The sequence below is a fragment of the Elephas maximus genome, chromosome 11, assembly GCF_024166365.1.
Source record: "Elephas maximus indicus isolate mEleMax1 chromosome 11, mEleMax1 primary haplotype, whole genome shotgun sequence".
NCBI classification, from domain to species: Eukaryota; Metazoa; Chordata; class Mammalia; order Proboscidea; family Elephantidae; genus Elephas; species Elephas maximus.
The window spans coordinates 42,347,085-42,362,516 of record NC_064829.1 but is presented as its reverse complement, the minus strand read 5'-3'; the positions used below and the strand labels follow the sequence as shown (position 1 = coordinate 42,362,516).

Here is a 15,432-nt window from a genome sequence, read left to right as displayed (position 1 = left end):
AGGTAGACATTTCCATGACAAATGGGAGAAACTGGAGGGAAAGAAGGGATAACAGGCACCAAGCAAGTCAGCAGAACACATTACATTAGCTCTCAAGCCTTAAAAATAATCCTCTGTTCTCTGAGACTACTTAGGCAATGGCCTTGCCCTCCAGATTCTGAGTATTGGTTACATTCTCCAGATTCTGGGTGGAGGACCCTCGTCCCTGGGCTTCAGCTCTGCCTTCTAAGCCCATTGGAAAGGCAACTCTGCTCCCTTGGCTTTGGGCAGCCCCATTCTCCTAGTCCGTCTAAGTGGTGACTCTACCCACCTGTCTCTGGCAAGCCTGTTCTGCCCCTTGGGCATGGCAGCCCTGCCCCCTCAGCTTTGAGCAGCAGATTCAGTCCCATCCCTCTGACACTCGTGAAAAGCAGCCCCACACTCCAGAAACACGTTGGTGAAGATCTGACTCTATGAAACCTGGGAGGCCATGGCCCCACCCTTTCAGTCCCAGAAGGCTGTGGTTCCACCCTTTGAGACCCCAGAGGTCATGGTCTTACCCTTTGACACTGAGGCAGCTCTACTTCCCATGATCCTTGTCTCTTCAGCTTCTGCTTTCTGGTTCCTTGGCCTCTTAGCCCCTTGGCCCCTTGGGCCGGCCCAGCCTCTGCCCTGCTCGGTCAAGTGTTACAAAGCTCTTTAACTCTGATGATAAGTGCCTGTAGGTACCCCATTCTAGCCAGAAGGTACTCCGCTCTCTCATTTCATGGGTCAGCAAGCTTAGCTCTGCCAATCCACCAGGAAGCCTCCTGCCTGAAGGCAATCAGCTCTCTAGCTCTGTGGGTTGGCTTCTGCGCTGTCTCATGCAGGTCTCCTGCTTCTGCTGTTGCCATTTCTCTGCTGCTGTTTTTTGCTGAATGTCCTGTCTCTGATGTTACAGTTCTCCTCCCTTACTTCTGATCCGTCACCAGAATTGTCTTCGATGTCCATAATTCCACCAACAGTCTCTTCAAGGCAATCTAGGCTTTTACTATTAAGCACTTTAAAACTCTTCCAGCCTCTATCCAGTCAGTTTCAAAACTCCTTGCATATTTTAGCTATTTTTTAGAGCAGCATCCCACTCCCCTGGTCCCAAATTCTGTCTTAGTTTTCTAGAGTTGCTGTAACAGAAATATCACAAGTGGATGGCTTTAACAAACGAATTTATTGCCTCACGGTCTAGGAGGCTAGAAGTCCAAATTCAGGGCACCAGCTCCCAGAAGTCTTTCTTTCCTTCTCAGTTCTGGAGGAAGGTCCTTGTCATCAATCTTCCCCTGATCTAGGACCTTCTCACTGCAGGTACTCCAGGCTCAAATGATATGCTCTGCTCCTGGTCCTTCTTTCTTGTGGTATGAGGTCCCTCTCCTCTCTGCTCACATCTCTCTTTTATATCTCGAAAGAGATTGAGTCAAGATACAACCTAATCATGTAGATTGTGTCCTGCCTCATTAACATAACTGCCTCTAATCCTGCCTCATTAACATTGTTGTTGTTTTAGGTGCTGTTGAGTCAGTCCAGATTCATTGCAACCCTATGTACAACAGAACTAAACACTGCCTGGTCCTGTGCAATCATTGTTATGTTTGAGCCCATTGTTGTAACCACTCTGTCAACCTATCTCATCGAGGGTCTTCCTCTTTTTCACTGACCCTCTACTTTACCAAGCATGATATCCTTCTCCAGGGGCTGGTTCCTCCTAATAACAAGTCCAAAGTGTGTGAGATGAAGTCTTATCATCCTCATTTCCAAAGAGCACTCTGGCTGTTTTTCTTCCAAGACACACTTGTTTGTTCCTTTGGCAGTCTATGGTATAGTCAATATTCTTCACCAACACCATAATTCAAAGGCATCAACTCTTCTTCAGTCTTTCTTATTCATTGTCCAGCTTTTGCATGCATATGAGGCAATTGAAAATATCACGGCTTGGGTCAGGCACACCTTAGTCTTCAAAGTGACATCTTTGCTTTTCAACACTTGAAAGAGGTCTTTTGCAGCAGATTTGCCCAATGCAAAATGTCGTTTGATTTCCTGACTGCTGCTTCCATGAGCATTGATTCTGGATCCAAGTAAAATGAAATCCTGACAATGTCAATCTTTTCTCCATTTATCATGATGTTGCTTATTGGTCCAGTTTTTGTCTTTTTATGTTGAGGTATAATTAATACTGAAGGCTGTAGTCATTGATCTTCATCAGTAAGTGCTTCAAGTCCTCTTCACTTTCAGGAAGCAACATCATAGAGGTTAGAATTTACAACACAAAAGATAATTACATGAGATCACAAAAGGGAGAACAACCACCCAATGACCTCCATGTGGGGAGGTCTGGCCCATATGCTTTTCTGTGGGGAAAATCCCAGCTTGGCCAGCAACCTCCATGTAGAGAGGTCTGTCTTGTATGCTTGATGTATGTAGACTGCCATGGGAGTACAGGGATGCCCTCAAAACGCCAGATGACATAACCCAATTATAAACAAACACACACCTTATATGTATAAAAAATAAAAACTAAGAGAGTAGTAGTGGCCGTGAGATGGCCACTGCTCTGGGCTGTTCGGCTGGCCACCGAAGCCCAGCTAGCTGCTGAAGCACACATAAGAGGTTTACAGAAAGAGTTACAGTTAGAAAAAAAAAAAAAACCTGTGGCAGTCGCATTTGGCCATGACTAAAATATTGAACAGCTACATCCATGAACAGAATGAACAAGTAAAAACACTCGCCTTCGGGTTTGTAAAAATAAGAAATACAGGAGCTAGGGGAACAATTCCCTGGCCATTACTCAAATCTCTCCAACAATAAAATCAAAAAGAGTTGGAGAAGCTAAGCAGGTCCCTGGTACTGAAAATACCCTGTAACACTCAGCACAAAGAGAAAGTTAAAACAACACAGAGGGAAAAAAAAGTAAAAAGCCCGTCAAGATAGCTTGTGTTGAGCAGCCTTGAAGAGACATAACAAGCCTTCTCTCAAATTCTCTGGTAACTGCCCTGCCAAGATAATCGAGCAATAACATACTTGCAGCTGCAATAGTAAGGAGAAAACTAAAATAAGAGGGACCACTTCCATCCTATCAGGCAACTGAGCTGAACCCATGCTTGCACTCAGTACAGTAGAGGTGTGGCTCCACAAATGACTGAGGGCTCAGGCAACTTTGCCCAGCTCTTCTGACTTTTAGAAATAACTAAGACTAAAGATGAAGCCTAGGTCTCCGTGTCACCAGAGAGGACCAAAACCTTATGTTACCATTAAAGTTCAATTAAAAAAAATTTTTTTTTAAATACTGTTGAACAGGAGTCTGTGTTCTCTAAAACACCTAGCACCAAAATGAAAAAAAAAAAAAGCTTTTAAGTCTAAAGTCACCATTGTTGAGACCTTTGCCCAAGCTTAACTATAAATAAGTCCTGTCAGGGCTCCTCCAAACCCCTATTAAACGTTTGAATAATGTTAATATATTAATGTACACTTTTGTAAAATTTGCCTCCAAGCCCTGACAAGAATTACTGCAGTTACAGTCATTTTAATGAGACACACAGACACTGTAATGTGGGCTATAACTAATAGCCTAACCACTCAGTGTGGCCACCAACAACCCTCAGACTGACATATAAAACGAGCCCTTACAGAGATGAGACATCTAAACAAACAAGCAAGCAAATCAATTCTACTCCTCATAAGCTTTGTTACTTGTATAATCACCAGAAGCCCCCTATGTTAAGGGGGAAAATAACCAATGAGCAGACGGCTCTTGCCAGCTGACTTCAGAGGCTGAAACATTCTCTGTTCCAGAACAGATATACAACTGACCACCTCCTGAATTAAAAAAAGGACAGCCTGCAGAGGTTTACACGCAATCCTAACCTGGGCCTACACTTATGCACTGCCACTGTCATCAGAAAATGCCGAACAACGTAAAAAGACTAACCTACCTACGAGACCCTGGTCAAGGCTAAAACATGTCCACAGGCAGATTCCCAAGCCAACAAGCCAGGCCACTGTCAGCAAGTAAATTCTATCAAGGCCTCTTATCCTATAAGAGGCGTCCAGTGGATCTTGAATAAACTCTTTCACGTTCTATATTACATCCAAGTCATAACAGCGATCGAGCACCTCATTGAATGGACTGAAACAGCTAATGAGAACCACACATTTCAAACAAGAAGTCTGGGGTCTCAATGCAGCAGTTCCCTGCAAAAGCATTTTTCATTTTTGCCATATGTTTGATCAAACTGTCTATTCTCTACAATGTGTTTCTTTTTTATATAACTATTCCTGACAAAAAATCTGAATTCCCACAGAGGTCACTGCCTCAAGACTAGGACAGACAGCCTAGGTAGCTATACCTAGGCAACCCTCACCTCAGGTCCCACGGGAGGTAGGGGAAGAAAAAAATAATTGATAATGTCTCTTTCCTTCCAGGATTATCGCACAATGACAGACAGATCCCTCATCCATGGGCCTCAATGATATAAGCTTTTACTAAAACTACCAATCAGACCAACTGCTGCCTCTGTCAACATTTAAACTGAGATGACAAGTCATCTCCCCACATTGCTCCAACTGATCTATCAACAAAAAAGACACCTCATAAACCAAATAAATGTGTAACCTATCATACTAAGGAAACCCTGGTGGCGTAGTGGTTAAAAGCTATGGCTACTAACCAAATGGCTGACAGTTCAAATCCACCAGGTGCTCCTTGGAAACTCTATGGGGCAGTTCTGCTCTGTCCTATATGGCCTCTATGAGTCAGAATTGACTTGACAGCAGTGGGTTTGGTTTTTTGGATTTTTTATCATACTAAAGGGATCATATAGAAAATAAAAAAAAATTAGTACAGTCAAATCCACTCAAAAAAAAAAAATTGCCATAGAGTCGATTCTGACTCAGAGCGACCCTGTAAGACAGAGTAGAACTGCCCCACAGGGTTTCCAAGAAGCACCTGGTGGATTCGAACTGCCGACCTTTTGGTTAGCAGCTACAGCACTTAACCACCACGCCACCAGGGTTTCCACGTCAGATTGACTACTCTTAAAAAATATCTTTTAATGTATAAAAGCTATCTATACAGAGTACTCCAACTGTAACAAAATTTTTCTCTTTGTGTGATAAAAATCTAAATGACGCAGGACTAGATGATTTGACTCTGAGAACGGGTACTTTTAAAACTGAGTTTGACGTTACTCTAGACATTAAAAACTTACAAAATATGACCAGTAGTCCAGTATACATTGACTAACTACACCAAGGCTAACTAACCTAGTCTAACAATAATAACTTGCTCAACTGTGCTAAAAAAAAGACAGCCTTTGCAGTACTTGTACTGAAATGTGCACTGTTCATATCATGTGCCATGTAAAAAAAATATGCTGTTTTTACATAAATAAATCAAAACACATTATACACACATAAAATTAAACAAACACAGCCCTTTGATCTTAAGTTAAGCCACAACTGGGGTGGCTAGTTGAGATCTCTCCTCCAAGCAAGCTTGATCAATCTGCTAGAAACAGTCCTACTAGCAACCCTCGTTAAATGCTGCCTCAAATGATACACAGATAGAACATCCACCAGTGTTATACACCAAACCACAGATATGCAGCTCAACATCCAAAATAAATAAATGTACCGTACCAAGACTTAGTACTACTTTGCTTCTTTCTCTAGCACCCTGATAGGAGTTGGGGTGTGGACTGTTAAAAGAAGAGTCTGTCTCTACACTACTCATCCAGGCTGCCTGAGTAAGAGCCTTGAGCCCAGAGCATTTTCTGATAAGGGGACTGAGAACTGAGCTGCCTCTTCTCTTGGTTCCTTCTCCTTATCAGAGAAGCCTTCTCCCTGCTCTAGGCATATAGTAACTTTCTCTGTCTCTTGCATATACAGGAGCACCATAATGCATTTAGCCAACCTCACTTCTATATCTGCAGAGAGGAAACAAAGTCTCTTGTGCTACGGCACAAGAGAGGGAGTGTACCAGATTATAAAAGCCACCCTCAAAGGGTAAACTGAAAAAAAAAAGAAAACAAAAAAGCAAGCTTTACAAAGCCAAACATGAGTGCCCTCAAGCAGTCCACTAGTTCACTACAGTTCGATAAGTCATCCTTATGTAAGTCCCTGGCATGTAGCCACTATTGTCCACCACCAGTATAAAATCTCTGCCCTCCCACTACAGAATATGGAGACCTGCTTTAATCCTGTGGCCACCTAGGATTTGCCTCATTTATAAGTCTCCCTAATAAACTCCTTTGCTGCAACCCTGGAGTTGTCTGCCTCTTTATTCAGTCTCTCTGCACCCTCCATTTTTAGAAATAAGTTTCATATTACTTATCCATGCCTGGACAATCATTTAAAAAATTATGAAAATTTTGCTTTCAACTCAGTAGTATATTCACTACTGTTTTCATAAAAGTGATATTTCCCTTCCCTTACACCCAAGTAAAACTTTTTAACGAGAGATAGTATTTTATTCTGTGCCTTGGAGACCCAATACACAAACAAATGGCTCCATTTGAAAAGAGTGCCATTTTAGGGATGCATTCAAATTGGTGGTGGTGTATTCTTCAAAAGGTATCAGGCATTTTTAATTTTTGAGATTAATTTCAGCATTCAGCTAAAGTCTTCTCATTCTACCCATTTTTCCTTTCCTTCTACATTGCTTTAAAATGGCCTTTCAAAAAGGAGAAAATATTTTAGATTCCTTAAAAACTGAGCTTGAAAAAGGTACCACTATCAAGAACAGAGTAAACACTGAAATTTTTTGTGAAAGAAACTGAACAAACAAAATCATAAGCATTTGGAAAAAAACTGTTGAGAGGTGAGTGCTAGCAGATACTTCATTCTGTATTCTTTAAAAAGTATTTTGAATACATTACAGTCTAGTCCCTTTGCTTCTACTATTATTCTCCAAACCCTATCAGGCCATCTCATTGCTGTAGAGTCAATATTGACTCATAGTGACCCTACCAGACAGAGTAGTACTGCCCCATAGGGTTTTCAAGGCTGTAATCTTTACAGAAACAGACTGCCAGATCTTTCTCCCATGGAGTGGCTGGTGGATTCCAACCACCGACCTTTAGGTTAACAGCCAGCCTAGCAGCTAACCACTGTACCACCACGGCTCCTTATCAGACCATAGAGAAAGACATTATGTTAAATGCTAATTCTCATTTTTATGATTTAATGAGCTACTTCTGCAAAAGCTGTTTTATTAGCTCATTAGAAGCATGTGGGATGGCTAGTGGAGAATTAAGGCTTAGGCCATGCAGCTGAAACTAATGTCAACGTTTCACTTATTCATTTATGCTCTTTAGGCTTTCTGACACACTTCCTCTGGTTACTAGGCAACCACAGCTTGTTGCAGTTAGTATACATTAAGCATGAACTCTAGGTGTGACTATGAAAAGGGATCTGAATGTTTTAATGAGAAGGCAACCATGAGCTGAATTAATGCTATTATCTTTATTATCAGGTAATAAAAAAAAAGAGGATTGTAACTAACTGTGGCAAGGTGGGTTAGTCATATTTTACTGAAAAAAAAAAAAATCACGCTTACAGGAGACAACCCTACACATAGCAGCCCCGGAGAAGGAGAAAATGGTAAAACTTGAAGGAACACTTTTTATCGGACAGAGGAATTCCTGTTAAAAATTAGTTTAGGACAGGGATTTGCAAGCCCTGCTTCTTAGGCCCTTTTACTCTTTGCATTGTAGAAAGGGAAATCCAGGAGAAAAGGAAGTAGGTTTTTATATTAGGGTAATTTTATCACTCAGTCCCTGGATGGTGCAAATGGGAAACACATCTGGCTGCTAACCAAAAGGCTAAAGGTTCCAGTCAACCCGGAGGGACCTCAGAGAAAGGCCTGGAGATACACGACCAAAAGCTTGGCTGCTGAAACCCCTAAGGAGCTCTACTCTGACACACATGGGGTTGCCATGAGTTGGTGTTGACTTGACAGCAACTAACAACAATTTTACCACTGTACCTAATGTTTGCATCTTTCTTGCAAAAGGAGAATTCCAAGTGCCATGAGAATGTGCCAGGGATTCGAGCGGTAGCACTCCTTGTTCTACTCCAGGTGATGCCCTGGGTCTTAAAGGAAGTGTATGATCTGAGGGGGCCTATATCTGCTGTGGTATAAAACAGGAATCTCTGTAACTGAGGTCATGAGAGGCTCATTTGCTGCGGCTGGATAGAAATAATATAGCCTTATCTGGAATGTACTGATGTTTTTTCCTTCCCAAATGTGCATTTGTCAATCCTACTACCCTGGGAACCTCAATTCAATTTCAGAAGGGACACCACCTGATACTGTAGTTGTTTATACACACTAAACCAAAAAACCAAACCCACTGCTGCCAAGTGGATTCCAACTTACATATACACTAGAAAGGAATAATAAAAACCTGCAAAGAAAAAGATAGCCATCTTATCAACCCTATTAAGCTAGGAGGAAAAGTTACATCATTTTTCTGAGTCTGAAAGCATATCGTGCACACACACAAACACAGTTTGGTGAAATTTCTAACCTGTTGTTACAGAATTGTTAGGAATTGATAGAATTGAGATCTATAGTAGTTATGTGCTTTGGTGAATTGAAACTACGAGTTTCACTGTTCAAAATTCTGCTAAAATAAATTCTGTACAGATTTAAAAGTCATGCTCTGAAAATTAAAAAAATCAGTCGATAGTTAAAATGTAAACTAAAACAATAAACTGTCACCACTATGAAGGCACTGACATTACAGCACATTGTTTTTAACTTCTGTAAACCCATCTTATTTTTTAGTATTTTAACAGGAAAACATTGTTCCATCCATTCTTGTGAGGATCACAGTTTTTAAAAGCATATTTACGTAAAGGAGGAGCCCTGGCGGCATAGAGGTTAAGAGCTATGGCTGGTAACCAAAAGGTCCGCAGTTCAAATTCACCAGCCACTCCTTGGAAACCCTATGAGCCAGTTATACTCTGTCCTATAGGGTTGCTGTGAGTCGGAATCAACTCGACAGCAACTGGTTCGGTTTGGATTTGGTTTGGGGCTAGATCAGAAGCCCTGGTGGTGCAGTGGTTAAGAGCTCAGCTGCTAACCAAAAGATAAGCAGTTTGAATTCACCAGCTGTTCCTTGAAAACTCTATGGGGCAGTTCTACTCTGTCTTATAGGGCCGCTATCAGTAGAAATCAACTCAAAGGCAATGGGTTTGGTGGTTGGTTTGGGCTAGATCATCTGAAATATCCTTTCTGGTGTTTAAATTCTATGATTCTAAGATATAACCTATGACAAATCAACCAGATTACTTGGAATAATTGTACCTTATTTATCTCAGGTTCCCAGGTGCCCAGCACAGAGCTAGGGAATATAAGAGATGTGTAATGTGTGTTTAAAGAATGAACAGATTAATTAATTAACGATAATGATGGGTCTACATGCTGTTTAAGCATCATTAGGATTTTTCACAAAGGAAGGAACTCTTGTCTATAAGATACTGATTTTTGTAATTAAAGTCAGATTAAAAAAAAAAAACTTCAAACTTTATTCCTATCAATCATTATTCTTATATATTGTAGTTGAGGAAACCCTGGTGGCATAGTGGTTAAGTGCTATGGCTGCTAACCAAAGGGTCGGCAGTTCGAATCCACCAGGTACTCCTTGGAAACTCTATGGGGCAGTTCTACTCTGTCCTATAGGGTCACTATGAGTCAGAATCAACTCGATGGCATTGGGTTTTGTTTGGATTGTAGTTGACTAGGTCCTTGAGTGGCACCAATGGTTTACGCTTGGCTACTAACCAAAAGGTTGGCGGTTCGAATCTACCTAGTGGCACCATGGAAGAAAGGTCTGGTGATCTACTGCCATAAGATTACAGCCATTGAAAATCTCATGGAGTGCAGTTCTACTCTGATACACATGGGATCACTGAGTTGGAATAGACTTGATGACAATGGGAGAGTGTAGTTGAATAGTGTGATTTAAAAATTGAATAGTGTGATTTAAAAAATAGTGTGATTTAAAAAATTTACATATTCTCTTAAAAAGTTCTAATGGTATGACTGTCTAGTGAAATTTTTCTGTCCTAAATAAACTTTCATAATTAGTCATAAATATTCATTTCATAAATGTTCTTAAATGGAAAAAAGGAAAAGAGACTGAAATCCTTGCCTTAAGAAAACCCCAGTTCCAGTGGTGATACTAGATAATATTTAGCCCTAAAGTTCTATCATTCTACAACTTTTTACATCACCACTTCCAGGCTTATGCTCACATCAATAAATGAGGTTTTTGCATAGCTATGTCTGAGAATCACAAGATGCTACCTCTTTTAAACTTTCATTGCACAGAAATAGAGCTAATTTTAGGGTCATCCTAAACACAAACTTATTTGCCCATGAGGAAATATCTGTAGACTTATAAATAGCTCATTCCTCAGAAAATATTTTAAATGGAAAATTCCAGCCCTATCTTACATGTTCTTCTTCAAGGATTCCACTGGAAGCTCTTTTAGGGTGGCAGTTTGCTATAATGGAAAGACATGACTTAACATTCTCATTCTGTCACTTACCAGAAACATGGCATTGGCAAGTTACCTCAACTCTTCAAACACCAGTTTTCTTTACTTGAATAATGGGAAAAATAATAGTTAATTTGAGGAGTTATTGTGAAGATTAAATAAGATAATAATTATAGAGCAGCTGCCTTGGTACTTGACACAGAGTTGGTCTCCTTCCCCCTAATGGAGCTCTCCTTTTGCTTGTAGTGTCGAGATAAGATGTTCTAATCTTCACCACACTGAAAGCACTCAAGCAGATCTCAAAATATGACCCTCCATACTTCATTCAAAATGGAAACAAAGGAGTATTTGGAGCTAGGTACAGGAGATTCAAAGATCAAAAAAAGACTTTGCATCTGTCCTTGACAAAACACAATTCAGAGAGGACATAAAACATAAAAAACTACAACACGATGTTCTGAGTGATTACAACAGAGGTTGCCTTTCTTTCCATTGTCCACAGTAGGAGGTGATCTTCTAGAAATGGCCTGAAAGGCTTTGTTATGGATTGAATTGTCCCCCATCCCAATATGTGTTGAATTCCTAGCCCCTGTAGCTGTAGATGTGATCCTGTTTGGAAATAGAGTTTTTTTTTTTTTGTTATCTTAACAGGATTATACTAGAGTAGGGTGGGTCCTAGGCCTAATCCTTTCTGAGTTATAAAAAGAGCAGAAAAGACCCAAAGACACACATGGTGGCAAGAAAAACTTCAGGTGAGGACTTGCCTACAAGCAAAGGAATGCCAAGGATTGCTGGTAGTCACCAGAAACTAGAAGAGAGGCCACAGAAGAAATCGGCATGGCTGAGACTCTGATTTAGGCTTTTATCCTTCAGAACTGTGAAAAAATAAATTTGTTCTTTAAAGTCACCCCACCTGTGTTGTTTCTGTTATGGCAGCAGTAGGTAACTAAAACCAAACCAACACCAAACCTACTGCTGTCAAGTCGATTCCAACTAATAATGGCCCTATAGGACAGAATAGAGCTGCCTTATAGGATTTCCAATGCTGTAAATTTTGATGGAAGCAGACTGCCACATCTTTCTCCTGTGATGCCACTGGTAGTTTTGAACTGCTGACCTTTCAGTTAACAGTCCAGTGCTTTACCCATCGCGCCACCGGGGCTGCTTGGTAACTAAGATCCTACCCCTCCCATTGCCATCGAGTCAATTCTGACTCACAGCGAAATAAGACAGGGTTTGTGAATTTAGAGATAGGACTGGAAACTGTTGAACCAGGAGGATCTCATCAATGACATCACTAAAAGTGTAGCAGCAGCTGTGATAGATCTTGAACGATGAATAGGATATTGCAAGTCACCGAAGAACAGATGGGTGCGTGGGAGTGACAGGGATTTGGAGAGGGGTGTTGATGGGAGAAAAGTCTAGGCAGAAAAACCAGCATGCACAAAAGTAAAGGCACAGAGAGCAGGGCTTAGAGAAGGAAAAACATCCTACATTAGCAAAAGTCAACTACTGAGGAACAAGGATAGGCAAGAGAACCCGAGAGAACAGTTGTGCCTGTATTATGACATGTTAAGGAATTCAGGGCACAGCTTTTGTTCTGAAGTTGATGGAACAGCCAACATTGACTGTAATTTGAGAATGAAATGGGCAAGGGTAATTATATCATATTGGCTACTGTTTCTTGAGCACCTACTATATACCAGAACTATGATGTGTCATTTTATGGATATTTTCCTTTTCCTTACAACAAAGTAGACACATCTTTTCAGATGGGGAAACGGAGGTGCGGAGAGATTAAGTAACTTGGTGCTCAAGGTTACACATTCTTAAGTTAAGCAAATGGCATAAAATGCAGCAAAAGGATTTTTTAAACTATTAATTTCAGAACAAACCATTAAGCAATGGAAATGATGAGAAGAGAACATAAATTAGGATGTTGATTTAGGCAGCCATGTTTTAAAGGGAAAGGAGAGTAGAAAGACAAAAGAGGGAAGTTCTGTTCAAAGTAAGATTATTCAAGATTTGGGCAAAGTCTGTTACTACAGGTGTGCTCTCGAATGATGTAACGTTTTTAATAACAAAAAGTGTTGCTTTTGTGTTTTAAAATTACTTGGTGATTGCATTATGTAGGAGTGACTCTCTACTTACTTGCCTCTGGCTGGTTATTTAACCTCTCTGGGACCCAGTTTCTTCATCTTTAAAAAAGTGTATAATAATAGTACCTACCTCAGAGGGTTGTTCAAACATGAAATGAAGTACATGGGTATACAGAACAGTGTGCAAAGTAAGAGCTCAAAAAGCATCAGCCGCCTTTACTTTGTACCTTTGTTCTCATTCACCAATCATATACTTAGAAAGTGTCTCCAGTGTGCCAAGCACTGTGCTAGTTTCCAGAGATACAAAGACAGGTAACAGATGATTTCTGCCTTTAAACATATCTGATATTTCCGACATCACATTCTGCAATTCAGCAGAAGTACTACCGACCACATTTTGGTTGAAGCACCTTCTAGAGCTATTTGGGCACCAGCGGCTTAAAATCTCCCATCATAACACAGCTCACTATTGTAAGGGCTAACAACTCCACTCCTTCTACCCCTCTTCCCGGATACTACATTAAGATCTGTTCGGCCTGAGTTTTCTTTTATGACAGGTGTTTCCCTTGACCCACTTGGCAATAGTATGAAGTCAGTGAGTTTATTTCAGTAGCTTCCTCCCACTCATGTGTACCAAACCCACAGGAGCTGAGGGCTTACACCAACTGCCTCAGGAGTCTCTCCTTTGCTAATTCACTAGACTTACATGTGATGTAGCATATATTACTAATGGATGTATTTCTCTTTCCAAGGGTACCTTTTTTTTAAAAAAAAATGACCTCATAAAGCCTGATTTCCATATGCTGGAGAGAAATGTTAATGATTAGAATTTTCAGTTCTGTACCAATCTAAGGAAGACTTGTTTTGGGAATATCGGTTATTCACTGCTTCTTTTTTTTTTTTAATAATTTTTATTGTGCCTTAAGTGAAAGTTTACAAATCAAGTCAGTCTCTCACACAAAAACCCATATACACCTTGCTATACACTCCCAATTACTCTCCCCCTAATGAGACAGCCCGCTCTCTCCCTCCACTCTCTCTTTTCCTGTCCATTTTGCCAGCTTCTAACCCCCTCCACCCTCTCATCTCCCCTCCAGAGAGGAGATGCCAACATAGTCTCATGTGTCCACCTGATCCAAGAAGCTCACTCCTCACCAACATCCCTCTCCAACCCATTGTCCAGTCGAATCCATGTCTGAAAAGTTGGCTTCGAGAATGGTTCCTATCCTGGACCAACAGAAGGTCTGGAGGCCATGACCACTGGGGTCCTTCTAGTCTCAGTCAGACCATTAAGTCTGGTCTTTTTATGAGAATTTGGGGTCTGCATCCCATTGCTCTCCTGCTCCCTCAGGGGTTCTCTGTTGTGTTCCCTGTCAGGGCAGTCATCGGTTGTAGCCGGGTACCATCTAGTTCTTCTACTCACTGTTTCTTAATGCACACCATAAAGCTGCTCCCCCTTGGGTCTCCCAACTTCAGGATTATGAAGGGGTCCAAGTAATTCTGCTCATGATGGTATTTGCACGTTCTCTGAAAGGACTCTAAATTAGGCATTGCAGGTTCAACATTAATATTGATTGACTAGATGAAAACTGCTGGTAGTAGGGACACCCTGTCCTTCTGAGTGTAACCACAGTATGTGAAAATGGACAGGTGAGCAGTCATGATAACCTCTGAAGCTAGAAAAGGAAAATGTTGACATGAGTAAGTGGGAAGGAATGAAAATAGCAAGGCACTTACACTTAAAATAACCAAATGAAGTACCCGAATGATTAAGTGGAAAGGTAATTTCATGCCAAGGAAGTCCTTTAGAGGGAGTGGGATTACTGGGACAATGATGAATTGCTCACCTGGCAAAAAAGACACTGGCATTCTGATCACTTTGCTTTCCAATATACTCAGTATTTTTTTTATAGGAAATGCAAACTGTTCAGACCATAAGGCATCTTTGAGTAGCAAACAACCATTACTAAAAGACAAGAGTCAGATCCCTCAACTGCAGGTGAAAAAGATCCATAATAAAATAAATCAGAAGCTCTAGATTTAACTATGAATGCAGAAATGAGACTAATACCCAAATAGGAAGCCTTTACACTGTCATACAGTAGTTTATGAAATGTGAACATTTAAAAAGAACACATTTGGGACATAGCTGAGAATTTAAAAAATGTTCCCATTATGTTGATATACAAAGTAAGAAAATGGAGAATGGTTGTGTGAACAGCAATAGATTAATGCTACAATTCTGTATAGCTTAGAATATGGTTTTAAATATAACAAGATAAAAAAAAATTCAGTATAAAAAAGATCTAACTTTACATTTAACTTTAAATTTATTTCCTGGGAAATGTTTTACTTGAGGGAAGTAAGTAATGCCTATTTTCTTTTCTACTATTAATTCTGGAAGAAATTAATGAATCACTGATGGATCAGCCTGAGTCCCACCAGGAAAAGAGAAAGCACTCCAATGATTTAAAGCAGATGGAATTTAATCCAGGGAAATGGCTACATAGATGATGGGAAAATTGAGAAGCTAAACTGGGGGTAGTGAATCAACCTGGAGATAAGCAGCAGGAGGAAGCCAAAGGCACTACAACCCACAAATCTCAAGAGACTCAGGGAAGAGGCGGTGTTACTGGAGCCCAGGGTTCAAGGTCACTGGGGGAAGCTAAAGGCAAGAGGGGAGAAAGGGAGGTGCTGAGAAACAGAGCCCTCGGGGGCAGCCCATAGAACATGCAGAGCAGGGGCAGGACAAGGAACAGATCTGAAGGTAAAAACAGGAACAAGACTGGCACAACTGGAAGACAAAGGGTTAAGAAAATAA

The 15,432-nt window shown here is 40.7% G+C and overlaps 1 protein-coding gene across 14 annotated transcripts in view; it reads right to left on the bottom strand.

Annotated features, from left to right (window-relative positions):
- Window positions 1-15,432, bottom strand: part of DTNA (dystrobrevin alpha) — a 451,514-nt gene that overhangs the window by 247,126 nt on the left and 188,956 nt on the right. Inside the window, exon 1 of one of the 14 annotated variants that reach the window (XM_049901506.1) lies at window positions 540-14,856. The exons of the other annotated variants lie outside the window; for them this stretch is intronic. The gene's annotated coding sequence lies outside the window, so the exon portion shown is untranslated. Of the gene's footprint in view, window positions 1-539; window positions 14,857-15,432 lie in introns of those variants that run through there. 14 annotated transcript variants of the gene reach the window in all.